Raw genomic sequence first — 15,009 nt, forward strand, 5'->3', positions numbered from 1 at the left:
AGAAATCACCCATCTTCTGCGTCGCTCACGCTGGGAGCTGTAGACTGGAGCTGTTCCTATTTGGCCATCTTAGCTCTGTAGGGTCTAGCCCCACAGGGTCGGTGGGTTTCTCCCCGTTTGTGGAGACGAGAGAGCGTAGAAATAAAGACACAAGACAAAGAGATAAAAGAAAAGCCAGCGGGGCCCGGGGGACCACTACCACCAAGACGCAGAGACCAGTAGTGGCCCTGAATGCCAGCCTGCACTGATATTTATTGGATACAAGACAAAGGGGCAGGATAAGGAGTGTGAGCCATCTCCAATGATAGGTAAGGTCATGTGGATCACGTGTCCACTGGACAGGGGGCCCTTCCCTGCCCGGCAGCCCAGGCAGAGAGAGAGAGGAGACAGAGAGAAACAGTTTACTTTATTATTTCTGCTTATCAGAGACTTTTAGTACTTTCACTAATTTGCTACTGCTAACTAAATGGCAGAGCCAGGTGTACAAGATGGAACATGAAGGCGAACTAGGAGCATGACCAATGAAGCACAGCATCACAGGGAGACTGTTAGGCTTCCAGATAACTGCGGGTGGGCCTGACTAATGTTAGGCCCTCCACAAGAGGTGGAGGAGTAGAGTCTTCTCTAAACTCCCCCAGGGAAGGGAGACTCCCTTTCCCGGTCTGCTAAGTAGTGGGTGTTTTTCCTTGACACTAATCCTACCGCTAGACCATGGTCTGCTTGGCAACGGGCGTCTTCCCAGACGCTGGCGTCACCGCTAGACCAAGGAGCCCTCTGGTGGCCCTGTCTGGGCATAACAGAAGGCTCGCACTCTTGTCTTCTGGTCACTTCTCACTATGTCTCCTCAGCTCCTATCTCTGTATGGCCTGGCTTTTCCTAGGTTATAGTTATAGAGCAAGGATTATTATAATATTGGCATAGAGAGTAATTGCTACCAACTAATGATTAATGATATTCATATATAATCATATCTAAGATCTATATCTGGTATAACTATTCTTGTTTTATATTTTATTACACTGGAAAAGCTCGTGTCCTCGGTCTTTTGCCTCAGCACCTGGGTGGCTTGCCGCCCACAGGCTCCACCCCGCTAGTTTTTCTTTTAATGTGGAAATTCAGAAATTTAAAATTTCTGTCTCAAAATCTGTATTACAAAGAGATTCCCACGTGTTTCCTAAGCCATTCTATGAAGAATATATTTAAAACTCTTCATCTAATTGAGCATACATGTTTTTCCTCAAGTGACAACCAGCTCCAGAAGCAGAGACTGTTAATAACCATGTGGTAATACTTTAATTTCAAACACTTTTTGCCCTGTAGTTGTAAAAAATATTCACAGACCATCTTTGTATCATAGTTTAAAGTTTCAAATTTCAGAAGCTTTTGTATTTCATTGTTTACATAATCATTTTAAAGGTCCTGCACTACTGTGAGCTACTGAATGTTACGAAACATATTCTTGTGTATCCTAAAGTACCTAAAGTCTTGCATGTAAGAAGCGTTTTAATCATTTTTGAACATGAAGAAATGAACAGACAAGTAAATTTCTATATAATAGAATGTTATAGGTAGTATAACATGCACAGGATATCTAATAATAACATCTATTGCATTTCCAAAATATGGCTTAAATTAAAGTTTAGGATATAAGTGCACATGAATTATGCAAATATGTTATAAATAAGAAGGAAATAAATTAGAAATATGTCATCAGTAGGAAAGCAGATTACAGTATATTTTCTAATATTCTCTAACTGTAAGCTCAGATTTGGATTTTACATGAAAATTTCTTAAGCTTTCTTTTAGCCCCAACCTACGCTCTTTTAAATATATCTTTAAAGGTTGAACATTACTCTTTATAATTTTGATTTCCTATGCTTTCTCCTGGTGGAATATTGATGAAACATTTCTTTTCTCTTTTATCTCTCTGTAGTAATAATGTTCCAGCTTTCACATAGTGGTAGATGACCATGTTTACCTGAATGAATGTCTTATTTTGTAGAAAGAAAATTGAAGTCTTTATTACAGAATACTTACAAAAAAATTATAAATTCTAATCAGTATTTTTAAGGGTGTCCTATGACCAAAAGTCTCCATATAGATCTGTACTTCTCCATGTACCTTACTGTAGTTAACATCATAAGAATGACACTCATAAATATTACCTCCTAAGTAGGTCTAATGAACAAATTTGGGAAGAAATGTGAAATCCCTTTGTAAACTGTGAAGTATGTATACAAATGTGGGACAAAATGATCACGGTGGGATTCAGTGATTTAGTAAATATTGAGGATTCTTTTTGTAAACCTGAATGATGAAATGGCAGTAGTGCCGAAAAAAAAAAAGAAATTTAGAACAGGCATGTCGATTTCTACTTTGGTTTATGTTAAGTTTCAGCAGACTATGACTGGGAATATCCTAAGGGAATCTAGTGATTTGGCACTTGAGACCTTTCCGATGAGATTGTAAGTGTTTTTGACCTTGAAGGAATTTCTGTTCTTGACTACTGACTGTGTGCTAGGCAGTGAGACACTGAATGTACAAGATGAGGCTTATGATAGAGTAGTAAGAGCAGAAAATCAAGTAAAGAACAAACACTTCTAAGTCACTATAAGTGCTTCCTATAAAGAAAACAGAGAATGTTAGGTTACGGCACATTGAAGAAGTGCGTAGTTAGGATGGGGGCCGGAATGGGAGTAGAACTGTGTTCTCAGAGAAGATCTTTCTGAGTGTGACATTTAAGCTGCCAACTAGAGGACAAGAAGCAGCGAGCCATGTGAAAGTCTAGAAGGAGGATATTCTGGACAGAGAGAACAATGGGTCACATCTGTTTTTCATTTTGTTCTCAACATCCAAAAAGCAGGAAGTATGGTAAACATCCTCGTCCTCATGTGTATTATTAGAATGTGTAGAAAAGAGAATGTGTAAATAAGAGCCTGGGACTGTTTAGATGCTTCATAATAAATGTTCTTCTCCTTCCCTTTTTACTAACTCTTGCTATACTTTCTTGAAGTTATTTCTTAATTGGGAAAGAATGGCATACTATATCTAATATTTGCTTGCTTTTATTTAAACAAGGCATAAAGAAAAGGCTTCTTACTATTTTGCCATTTTTCCTGTCAGTAAAAATTTTGCCAAAAATATTTTGATTTTTCCAAGCCCTTCCTTACCTAAATAAAGCAGCTTTGACAATGTTCTGCTTACACTCAACATAACATACCCTGAAGTTACCTATCATGCCGAGTATCTTATTTTAACACTAAGATCATTTATGTAATTAGAAATATTTTAAATATGAATGTTGTAAGTATTATACCAATTGTGTATTTTTTTTAAATGCCCTCTTATTGTTGGTAGTGAACACAAAGTTGAGTTAGGTATTTGAAGTTAGTTCCTTGTTGAAATATACACAAGAGTTAATATTGTGTCTGTCACTGTGTTTCCTTTGGCTTTCTATGTTCAGTTTACAGTGTCAATAGCCATATGGAGATAAAAGTTTTGCTTGATCTGGAGAGCGTGTATGAGTTTCTCTATTGAAATATTTTGGTTTTCAACACATGCTTTCCTTCTAGGTCTCATTGCTTTTAAATCAGGAAATTCAGAACATGTTTAGGAAATATTGAGAAATTCATTGTTTTTTCACTGAAACTCATTATTCATTATAATTTCAACAGACTACCTTTGAGAATGTTCCACAGAAATATGATAGTCGCTTAACTGGAGCTGATGGTCAAAGAGGAAAAATTACAATAAAGGAACAAGAAGGTAAGAACTGTATTTTATTTAAAAATTTGACAGAATGTTTAAAAACATGAGCTCTGTTATGTTCTAGTAGCCAAGGAAAATAAGGTATTAAGTGCATAGTCAAAAAAAAGAGAAGTGAAATAGTGATATGTGGTATATTTTGTAAGACATTAGCAACCGATTTAATTGAGAGTGCCTAAAGGAGCTGAATCATTAGTTCCAATTCAAGATACTCTAAGACCTGAGGAAAGTCAGAAAATAAGGAAGAAGAAAAGAGTAAATGAAGGAATGAAGAGTGAAAAGGCAGAGAGTACAGGGAGTAAATGAGGGGAAAAAAAACAGATATATGCAATGAAGGGCGATAGAGTAAGATAATTATTTGAGGAGAATATAAAGTGAGCTTCCAGTACTGAAACTTGTCAGAGAAGTCAAGCAAAATGTTGCCACTCTTGCTGTTTTCCTTACTTTTGGGAATGCATTAAGGATGGAGGTACCTGACCACGCAGAGCTATGTTTTATCTGCGATAGAGGAATGTAACGCATGGTCAGCCATGCATAAATTACATGTCTATAATTTAATGTGCTATAAAATGTTTTTATTCATGGGACAGTATCTTAGGGGCCAAAAGAAGAGCATTGGAAAGAAGAGGGTAGGATTAGTTATGGAGAGATCAAGGAAGCTATAGCCTGATAAAAAGTTCATTAGGAACCTTACGACTTGTAATGCAGCTTAGATTTGGAGGATGTGATACGGTGGAGCTTGAGGCTGGATTCCAAAAGGGCAAGTTGAGGTTAAGGAATGTGGGAGCACACTGAGTATAGATCAGAGCTTCCCAAATTTTAACAAATCAGCTGAGGACCTTGTTAGAAGTGCACATTCTGATTCCACAAGTCTGCGATTCTGCATTTCTAATAAGATCTCAGGTGATGCCGACCCTTGTTGTCCTAGGACCACACTCTGAGTAGCAAGGGTATAGCTGTGCCTTTAGAGAAATCTGGAAGAAGAGTCCTTGGATAACCACTCAAGACATAACAGGATTAAGGGAAAGCATGATTTTCCTTTTATTTCTGAGCGTGTCTCTGGCCAGAGGGGAAGGAGAAAGAGATGAAGAAATAGAAATCATCACTGGAAGATCCCACTGCTAAATGAAGAGAAGAGAAGTCATGGGAATAGTCCATCAAAAGAAGGCAGAAGGGTCAGAATCAGGACAACAGATGTACAGATTACTTTTGCACAGGAAGAGGAATTGTGAGTAGAGGAGGAGGGAGGAAAGAAAGAAGTTGGCTAGATCATTTTGGATTTCATAATAGGGAAACTTGAGAGCTCTCACTTCTGATGGCTGCAGTATATTGGCACTCAAACGGAAGATTAGGTGATTGCTGTTCCAGGAATTACTGGAAGGAGGGAGTGCTAGAATGGGGGTAAACCACAGGAACTAATTTCTTCTCTCTGTAACTATCAGACATCAAAGATGCATGTTTTGTCCATATGAGTTAATCAACTGAGGTAAAGTTAAATGTAGGAGCTTTGGCTGCTTTTTCTTTAAGGCAGCCGGTTTTTTAAATAGGATAACTGTTTTGTAAAAGTTTATCATGGATGACATGATATGCCAACCCAAACTAAGTTTAGAAACAAAAAAATTACAAAGTTTATTCCTCAAATACAAAAGGCATTACTTTACATAAATATTACACCCATTTTGGTATATAAAAGGTCAGTAGTAACTAATAATTATGTAGCAATGCATTTTTTATTAATATTTCAATGTTGAAAGCTTCTTACACATTATTTTTAGACATGTTTTATATACCTTCTTGCATGAGTGGATCAAAAAACTTAAGATGGCTAAACTAGAGGATATAAGAAATGTAGACCTATCAGTAAGCCCAAGTAGGTATGAAAAAAAAATGAAGATTTTTATGAACTATTTTGTGTAAGTGTGGATCCAAAGCAATCACTTCAGAACACTTTCTCTGATGAGAAATGAATTAAACATTCAAATGAACTGTCATGACAACTGTGTGCTTTCTGCATTCTAGGACCAGTTGAAGGACATGATAAATGCTTGTAGTAGAATGGTATAAATGATTCTGATGTGTCACATTAAAGACACACTATAGCGTTCTACCATCAGCTTGGACATTTATCTGCCCAGGGTCATGATTTGCTCCTCTGGTTAAAGATCATTTTTCTCCTCCTCAGCATGTACACATGGTTGTGTGCATACTTTTCTCTCAGTTACAGATATTCGAATCAGAATCTTCCCTTTGAAATGTTAACTGCATGTTTTATTCAACCTATCTTCTTAGTTTTCTTCAGGATATTTCTGTTATGTTGTTGTCCTGACAAAAGAGATGCACCCCTAAATCTAAACTCATTATTTTTAAAGCGAAGCACTAAGATTAAGCTTGATACTAATTCTGAGTGTATGGTTAGATTGATCATATTTATATATAATTGATTATATGTCCATTTTGCCTTCCAGATTCTCTTGAGCAATATCATCACTTGAAGGTAATTACTTTTCTATATTTATCTTTAATTATTAACCACATAGTATATGAAATATATATTACTTATTAATCATTTTGTCTCAAAACCCTTTCAGCCTAAGATTGAAATGAAAGAGTATGTTTCGAACCAGGCAGTCGGAATGAAAGATGTACAAGCATGCACATCAGGTAAAAATTTTTGCAATACAAATTTAACTCTGGAAAGAAGCACATTAAAATATTTTAAATGCTAGCAGTCTTCATATTCCTGTCTTTTTTTTCAAATTTGATGGATAGATTTGATATATATAATGCAGACATTAGTGTTGGTATCTATGTTTGAAAAGCATTATATTTAGAAGCATAAGATAAATTTTTAAAATGTAAGCTCTAACTTAGATGTATCTTCTATTATGTATTGCTACGCTGAAGTTCTCAGTTGGGAATACCTATACTCATTTGGGTTTCACAGAGGTGAATTATGAGACTACAATTTTTTCCCGTGTCAGAAATGCTTGTCGGAATTCTGATCTTTACCTAGAGGAAAGCTTTCCTTGCTAACATGTCAATTTTGTATAAAGTTTAGTTACTTCATCCTAGTGTTAGACTGATTATCTGAAGCAAATTGGATGTTTTGATTAATGTGTGTGTGTGTGTGTGTGTGTGTGTGTGCAGGGAATATCTTGGAGTACAAAAATGAGGAAAGTAATCTTTTTTTCATGGCTATTTGGCAGACACACTCATTTCAAAGAGTGATTCTGAAACTTTATAGGCTTAGGGTTTTTTGTGTAATTGATAATTATTGCATAGAAGTAACCAACACCCTGAATTAGGTGTTTGTCATTGTAATGCACTTTTCATACATTTTACCATATATGTGTATGGTCATAAATCATATGTAGAATTGGTGTTTCTGTCCTAAAATTTCAATCATATAAATGATTGTACATTATAAATATATTATTCAGCAGCTTTCTTTTGCTTACTCAGCGTTATAGTTTTGAGATCAGTTGATATGTTTTGTTCACACCCATTGATTTGTCCAAAGAGATCCATTGCTATTTTCAGAAGTAGTTCTAGTTGAGTTTAAATTTCCTATAGTATTTCATGCTATGAAAGTACCACATTTAATTCAACTCTCTTTTGTGGTGAAAAAAAGATAAAAACATTAAAAAATGATGGCATACCCCAAAGAGCTTTTGTTTAAGTGGATTGTATCTATTGATATTTACTGTATCAGAAACTGAAGCTGAATAATTTAAAATATAAGCATGCACCGCCATGCATTCCAATAGCCATTATAACTCTGGCCCATTAAGCACCCATGATCTTATGACACATCATGTGTCTAATGGTTAAACATAAGTCTTGTTATTAAAAGAAAGTTCATATTCCTGAAGAATCTTTATTATTAATAAACAAAGCTCTCATGGAAAACAAAATATATAATATCGCTGAGTGAATCAAAGTAAGTAACACTAAAAAATAAAAATGTCAAAGATTATGGTTAATAAAACCTATGTGAGTGAATGGCAAGTACGGGACATGTAGAATACAATAAGCCATGCAGGAGTGGTGTGTTTCTGGGGGAGTGGAGGACATGGGACTGCTTCTGTTTTAGAAGGAATTTCTCCACGTTAGTCAAATTGTATTATGATTTACATTCTAATAATGAAAACTTTCTTTTCAGCTTTTTCAGATTTGGATTTTAATAGTTTGACCTTCAGTAATGAAATTCATGAAAGATCTGAGAATTTGAAAGTTGGTGGTCTACGTCCATTTGTATCTCCACCAATGACCAACACTGTGTTGGGATCCACAGACTTGGGACAGATGAACTTAATAGATCAAGAAAAGATGACCACTGCAGGTGCGTTTCTATTTTGGAATCACACTCTCCGTGACCTGTGTTGAGTTACAGCTACTAGAAAACAAAGAGAGCAAAGAAGGTAATAAAGAAGCATGGAGAATTCAGTCCCAGCGTAGCTGTGCTTGGCTTCATAATACCATAGTTGTGACTTTCAAAGAATCATTTTGTGGCAAAGTGTGTATTGTGTTTACACCCCCCTTATATAAGCTATAACCAAACAGAGGACCTATCAGCAGGGCATTTGTGTTCTTTAACCAAAGCAACATAAAAATAACAAAGAGAATGAGAAGGATGAGTAATTTTGTTTAGGCTAGTATTTAACATAAACTTGAATGTGAGTCCAAGGATTACATGTAGAACTTTGGGACTGGGGGGGAAATGTAGGCAAGGATGTAAAGATTGCCTGCTCAAACACAATGTGGTTTCTTTGCTTTATTTTCATAGCTCTGAATTTGTATCAGTTGTAACTACATAAAATGTTGCCCCTAAAGCACCTTCCAAACCCCAAAATTAAGTTATTTTTAACAACTTCTGTGACTTTATGTAGTATAGAATTGTCTTTCCCAGTATGAATGGGTATCCTTGAGAATTTGCTAGATGGTGTCTTTTCGGCTGTGTTCACACAGTTTATCACCTTGTTTTAATGAATAACAATTTACTAGGAATACTAGTTTGAAGGAAGGTGGTGTCATTAAAAAGAACGTGAAAATACATTTTAATTTTACTAGGACACATAATCTGTTGAATAACTGCATCTAATATGTGTTCTACTTTATGTCCCAGTTAAATTCATTGTCTTTAATCAGGTATACGATCAGATCTATATAGTAATAAATCATAAAATATTTTTGCACCCCAATAGTTTCATTTCATTTTTTACATGGCAAAACCCAGTCTCTAGAAAAAATACAAAATTAGCCGAGCATGGCAGCACATGCGTGTGGTCCCAGATACTCAGAGGCTGAGGTGGGAGAATCTCTAGAGTCCGGGAGGCAGAGGTTGTAGTTAGCTGAGATCGCACCACTGTGCTCCAGCCTGGGGCTACTGAGCAAGACCTTGTCTCAAAAAAATGACACAAAAGAAAAGATGATTTGAAAGATTGTCCCATACAGTTTAGGACAAAAGGGATAGACATGCATAGAAAGAATGTACATTTCAGGTGGTAAAGATACACTAGGAAAATCAATGCAGTACTAAGGCAGCCCCAAGGAAAGTGACGCCTGTTTATCTGAGGAAAGATAGCAAGAATCAAGGAATACTTCACACAGCAATGTGAGTGATGAAAAAGAAATGGTTAGAATAGTAGAGGAAAACATTTCTGATATCGAGAACAGGATGTACACTGGTAAAGTATAAACAGTTACAGTAATTCTGGAAATCATTGATCATAGGCATAATGTGTTGTTAAGAATGGCACTACTGGACCAGGCGTGGTGGCTTATGCCTGTAATCCCAGCATTTTGGGATGCTGAGGCAGGCAGATCACCTGAGGTCAGGAGTTCAAGATCAGCCTGGTTAACATGGTGAAACCCCATCTCTACTAAAAATACAAAATTTAGCGGCTTGAGCCACCTCACCCAGCTGAAAATTTTTTTAAGACAGGCTGTCACTGTGTCACCCACACTGGAGTTTGAGTGAATGCAATCTTAATGGCCACAATCAATATTCTTTTTTAGGTCACAGTCAAAATACTTTATTGATAAAGACCTCTCATGTTTATCTCAAAAGAAGCTTTAAGGATTGTCTAGGAATCACCATATGCTATTTAGGTTCTATGTCTCAAAAAAAGAAAATGCTGAAATAATGTAGAACATTTAAATTCACTATTACTAATTACACAGTTTTCTGTGATTGGAAATGGTCATCAAGCCAAAGGGAAAATTGCAATTTTCATACGTTATCTTGAGTAATTTCACTTAGAGATTTCATTGAATTAATTCTTTGTCACTATTGTTGGTAAATTAAGAGTTTTTAGGAAGCAATTTCTGTAATGAAATTTCAGATGTTTTGAATATTTCTGTTTTATAGTTAACTGTGTAATACTTTTATTGAGGTTTTCAAATACAATTACTGTGCAGTTAAAGAAAGCCATGTTATGTCCAGCTTTCAGTAATTGCTTGTATGGGCTATCTATAGTCCCTGGATGAAATAATGCTTGAGTAGATGAATAAAAATACATGAATGAATTATAATATTTTGACAATGAAGATTGCCTATAACCTTATTTTTAGCATAATTCCCTAAAGTTATTTGTGTTATATGTTTGAATGCATTTCAATATGAACTTGGTAACAGTCATTTCTATTTTTAGACTTCAGTGACATGGGAGGAGAAAATAATTGGGCCCGATGGTTATTATTACTAGATTTTCCTTTGCTTGAATCTAGGCATGTGTCTTTCATCTATTGGAATAAAAACATTAAAAATAATCTGTCGTATATTTTATATAATCTGATTCATTGGTAATCTAATCTTGCAGTATAAACGGGGTGCATTAAGCACTTGTAGTATATATTAAGCCTGAGAGACTGAAGTTTCTTTTCAGTGTTCCTATTAAGTATATGATGATGGAAATTTTTCAAAATTTTTAATGGAAAATGATGTCCCAATTCACTCTTTTCTTTTTGATTTTAGATGGGAAATGTAAAGTCATAAGATCAATAGGTTGACTGTGACAACTTTGTTTACTTACAGAGAGAACAGGAAATGAGAATGGGTGATATGGGTCCCCGTGGAGCAATAAACATCGGAGGTAGGGATTTGAAGCAAAAGGCTTTTGTAACTTATCATTTTTGGGGGGACTGTATACGCTGTTTGTGGTATCTACATATCAGTAAGAAACTAAAATACGGAACCAACATTTCTAAAGGTGAAATCTCTTACATCCATTAAACTGGAATGCAATACAATTATATTAAAAATATATACCTGGGAAGAAAATTCTCATTTTGTTTTTGTTTGAAGGCTAAAAGAGGTGTTATACATTCATAAGCTTAATGAAAGAAACATATAAACCAGGTTGTAATACAGCCTGAAAGGAGTTTAGTCATTGCATGGTGTAATACAGCTCTGTTTCTGCAGTTTTAAAATCAAATTTATGCCTTCTAATTGGCTTTTTTTTTTTTTTTGGCAAGACCTCACTCTGTTGTGCATGCTGGAGTACAGTGGTGCAATCTCTGCTCCCTGAAACCTCGACTTCCAGGGCTCAAGAGATCCTTCCATCTTACCAAGTAGCTGGGACTACAGGCACGCGCCACCATACCCGGCTTATTTTTTGTATTTTTAGTAGAGACAGGATTTCACCATGTTGCCCAGGCTAATCTTGAGCTCCTGGGCTCAAGCAGTTTGCTGGCGTTAGCTTCCCAAAGTGCTGATATTACAGGTGTGAGCCACCTCACCTGTCCTAATTGAACACTGGAAATTGATAGTTTCTGAGTTGGAAATTGATAGTTTCTGAGTTGTGTTTTTAGGCTTTTAGAGAGCATTTTATAGATTTCTATCTTAAACTAGCTCTTTGTGTAACTTTGAAGCTGTTTTCCTTCACTTTAATGAATATTGAACTTTTTTCCTTTAACCTACAGTATTGTGCACAGAAGTGCACTCAGTCTTTGTAGACTATGACTCGTCAAGCGAATTACATGCGTGTTGCCAATGCATGTTTTAGAGTTGACTAAGCTTTTAAGAAAGTATATTAGCAACTTTAGTTTGGATTTGCTCGTATAGCCAAGTTGCGAGGGAAATAATGCCAAGTAAATAACCTGAAGGAAAAACAAGTGTGGCATATTGTAGGCCTTACTAAATTTGAAATTTGAAATGTCATACATTTAAAAGTTGGATACGGAATTAAATTTTATTAAATTAATCGTCCCACAAAAGCTGTCCCACCTTAAATTGTCCCACAAAAGGTGTTATGAAGCTAAAAATCTTTATATAACTTAAATGTGCATATTGTTTTAAAGATTACACTACCATGGCAAACAATATTCTTAACATGCACACCCATTTACAAAATCAAGTATGTTCTTAGCATGTATAGTCTATCAAATGAAACTTAAAACAAGTCATGTGTGGAATGAACATTTTCCATGATCAGCTTTTTTTCTTAAACTTCTGTTGCCAGTTTTTCAGGACTACTAATCAGATGATGTAGAGTCATATATTGCTGTTTACTTGGTCACTTTTTACCAACAATTAGTTAGTGAATATCTCTGGTATATGCAGGAAGCAAGAAACATGGCCCTTGCCCATAAAGAACTTAATTGTGAAATTACTACAGTGGATATGTGAAATAATTAATGAACCAAGAGTGTCTACATTCCAAACTATGAAGCATAGTTGAGTATAATGATGTCCAAGTGGTCCAATATTTATGTCTTTTTTAGAGTAAATTTTGGGATGGTATTTAATATAATCCATGTAATTTTAAGGATTTTAGGAATAAGATTATTATAGATTATAGGCAGTTTAATAGGCCATTATAATTATTAGAGTGACATTAACATCAAAGCTAAACTTTAAAATAGTATAAAACTTAAAACCGTTTCTGATGGTATAGAGATACTCTGCAATTTTATGAGAAGAAATATAAGAATATGCCTTTAGAGTCCTTATTTAGTTAGGAATTGAGGAGAATTAAAAATTTTTGTGACATTTTATTCACCAGAGGACCTATTTACATTTTAGCACTTACTCTCCTAAAGTCCAGTTTATCTAATTTTCTCTTCCGTCTTTATCCAATGTGAGACTTCATCATACTTGTTTTGTAGAGCTATTAATCATTATCATCCAGTTGGGTTGTTGGGGAGTTAAAACTGTCATAGCTAATCAAGTTACATTGATGGAAAGTGGCAGCAGATTTTCTGGTGTATCACTAGTGTGTATAACCAAGTGAAACCTACATTATAATGCTACGTTTCTAGTAACCAGATAATGCTGACATTTCTTAGATCTTTAAATTTATTTATAGCTATGTGGTGAAAGATGTGAGTACTAAAAGTAAGGTTCTAAGTTAACTGCTGTTAGTTGAAAATATTATTTTTGATTTTTTTATACCCATAGATGTATAGTTATTTTCCAAAGCCACCATTGTAAAATTACATTCTATTAAAGAGAAAGAGAGGAAAAAGAAACTTAATTTGTTTCTTGGGGGATAGTTGAGGTAAGACCCCTCTTAGATATTGTTCTTGTACTCTCTTCATTTCTAGATTGTAGAAATTATTAAAATAGCTATTTAGGGCTATACTGAGGGAGTGAAAATATTCTTGGATAAAATATATTTATTGGCAAGAGCATTTGGGGTGAAGGAAACAATTCCTTCCCACGAAGTTGCTAGGTTCCTGGGGATTGGATTCGAAGAGCAGAAGTATGATGCAGGGGCTGGTAGGGACTCAGCCATGTAGAGATTTCAGCTGCATTATAATGTATCTTTGAGAAATTGAGTTCTTTTTGTCAGAAAATTGACCTATGTAATGAAATACTAGAAGAAAACCCTAAATTAGAATGGCTTTGTTACGAATTTTTAATGATAAACAAGTGCTACCACTTAAAAGGGAAAAAAATTTTCAAAGAAAATACCTAAAAATGTGTTGTATTTGAGATCATCATATATGTAGTATTAGAGCACAGACACTATTAAAATTAATACGAGGTAGGTGGATTTTTTTAATGAAAAAACTTGAAATATATCAGATTGTCCCCATTTACGGAATTTAAGCTTGTCAGAAAGATCCAGATAGCTATATATTTTATCTGCATTTGGTTGAGGTAGCTTTTAAAAATAAGTTTTGTTATAAGTCATTTCAATTTTTTTGTTTAGATTCCATATTTCAATATAAAAAGTTAAAAAAAGAGTACCTCTTGTAATTTAGCAAGGTATTCCATAAACTCAAGGAGGAAAAAAAAACTAAGATAAGAGGCTAGTTATAATCATCTTTATGTATATATTGCAGGAAATGATTTCCTCTCTGGCAACTTAGCATAATTTATATGCTAATATTTTTAGCCATGGCTTAAAAAAATTAAGTGGTTTTGTAAGTGCTAATCCTTTGTTACTCATTTAAACTGGTAAAATGTAGTCCCCATTGTTAGGGATTATTTGGTTTAAAAGCCAACTATAACAAATAATAGTGATGTCTCAAAGCTTGCCAACTGTTACAGTCTTAAATGCCCTAAAATAATTGATAGTCTCCTCGTTGATTTTATGTACGTTTGGCTTGGGGATGAAAATTCTAATTCTAGAGTGTAGGTAATGCCCTATTAGAGATTAGATAATGCATATTGCATTCTCAAGGAATGAAAATAATTTTAATAACGGTCTTGGTATATAGATTGCATAAATATTGTTAAATTTTAAATGTTTACTAAACTAAGATAGGACAGCTCTAAGTATAGATTGTTTTACATAGATGCGTTTAACCCAGCACCTGCTGGTAACCAAGGTCCTCCTCCAATGATGGGTATGAATATGAACAACAGAGCAATTATACCTGGCCCACCAATGGGTCCTGGTCCTGCCATGGGACCAGAAGGAGCCGCAAATATGGGAACTCCAATGATGCCAGATAATGGAGCAGTGGTAATGTATCATAAACATTATTTTGATTATATTCAGTAATGTACACTTCTGCATCAAGGATAACTTCACACTTAATATAATTTGGTATCATTTGTTTTGGCATCCAATGAAGAAGAAAATTTTGTGACATCATATGTTGATTTATTAGAGATAGTTTTTAAGTAGTCCAAGAATTAGGATTACTGTCCGTGGCATGCTGTGGTACCTCAGTATATAGCAAATACATATGCTAATTACAGTTATTTTTCTGTGCTTTTAATTTGCATTCATCATTTACCAGCATTCTAATGTTCAAGAATTTTATGATGGTGTTCTTTTCCTGTGTGGA

The 15,009-nt window shown here is 35.0% G+C and overlaps 1 protein-coding gene across 1 annotated transcript in view; it reads left to right on the forward strand.

Annotated features, from left to right (window-relative positions):
- Positions 1–15,009, forward strand: part of LOC103889448 (phosphatidylinositol 3,4,5-trisphosphate 3-phosphatase TPTE2-like) — a 151,078-nt gene that overhangs the window by 12,405 nt on the left and 123,664 nt on the right. Inside the window, exons 3-8 of the transcript XR_010136662.1 lie at positions 3,675–3,765; positions 6,231–6,259; positions 6,354–6,426; positions 7,928–8,107; positions 10,802–10,859; positions 14,512–14,681. The gene's annotated coding sequence lies outside the window, so the exon portion shown is untranslated. The remainder of the gene's footprint in view (positions 1–3,674; positions 3,766–6,230; positions 6,260–6,353; positions 6,427–7,927; positions 8,108–10,801; positions 10,860–14,511; positions 14,682–15,009) is intronic.

This window comes from Pongo abelii, chromosome 14 (genome assembly GCF_028885655.2).
Source record: "Pongo abelii isolate AG06213 chromosome 14, NHGRI_mPonAbe1-v2.0_pri, whole genome shotgun sequence".
NCBI classification, from domain to species: Eukaryota; Metazoa; Chordata; class Mammalia; order Primates; family Hominidae; genus Pongo; species Pongo abelii.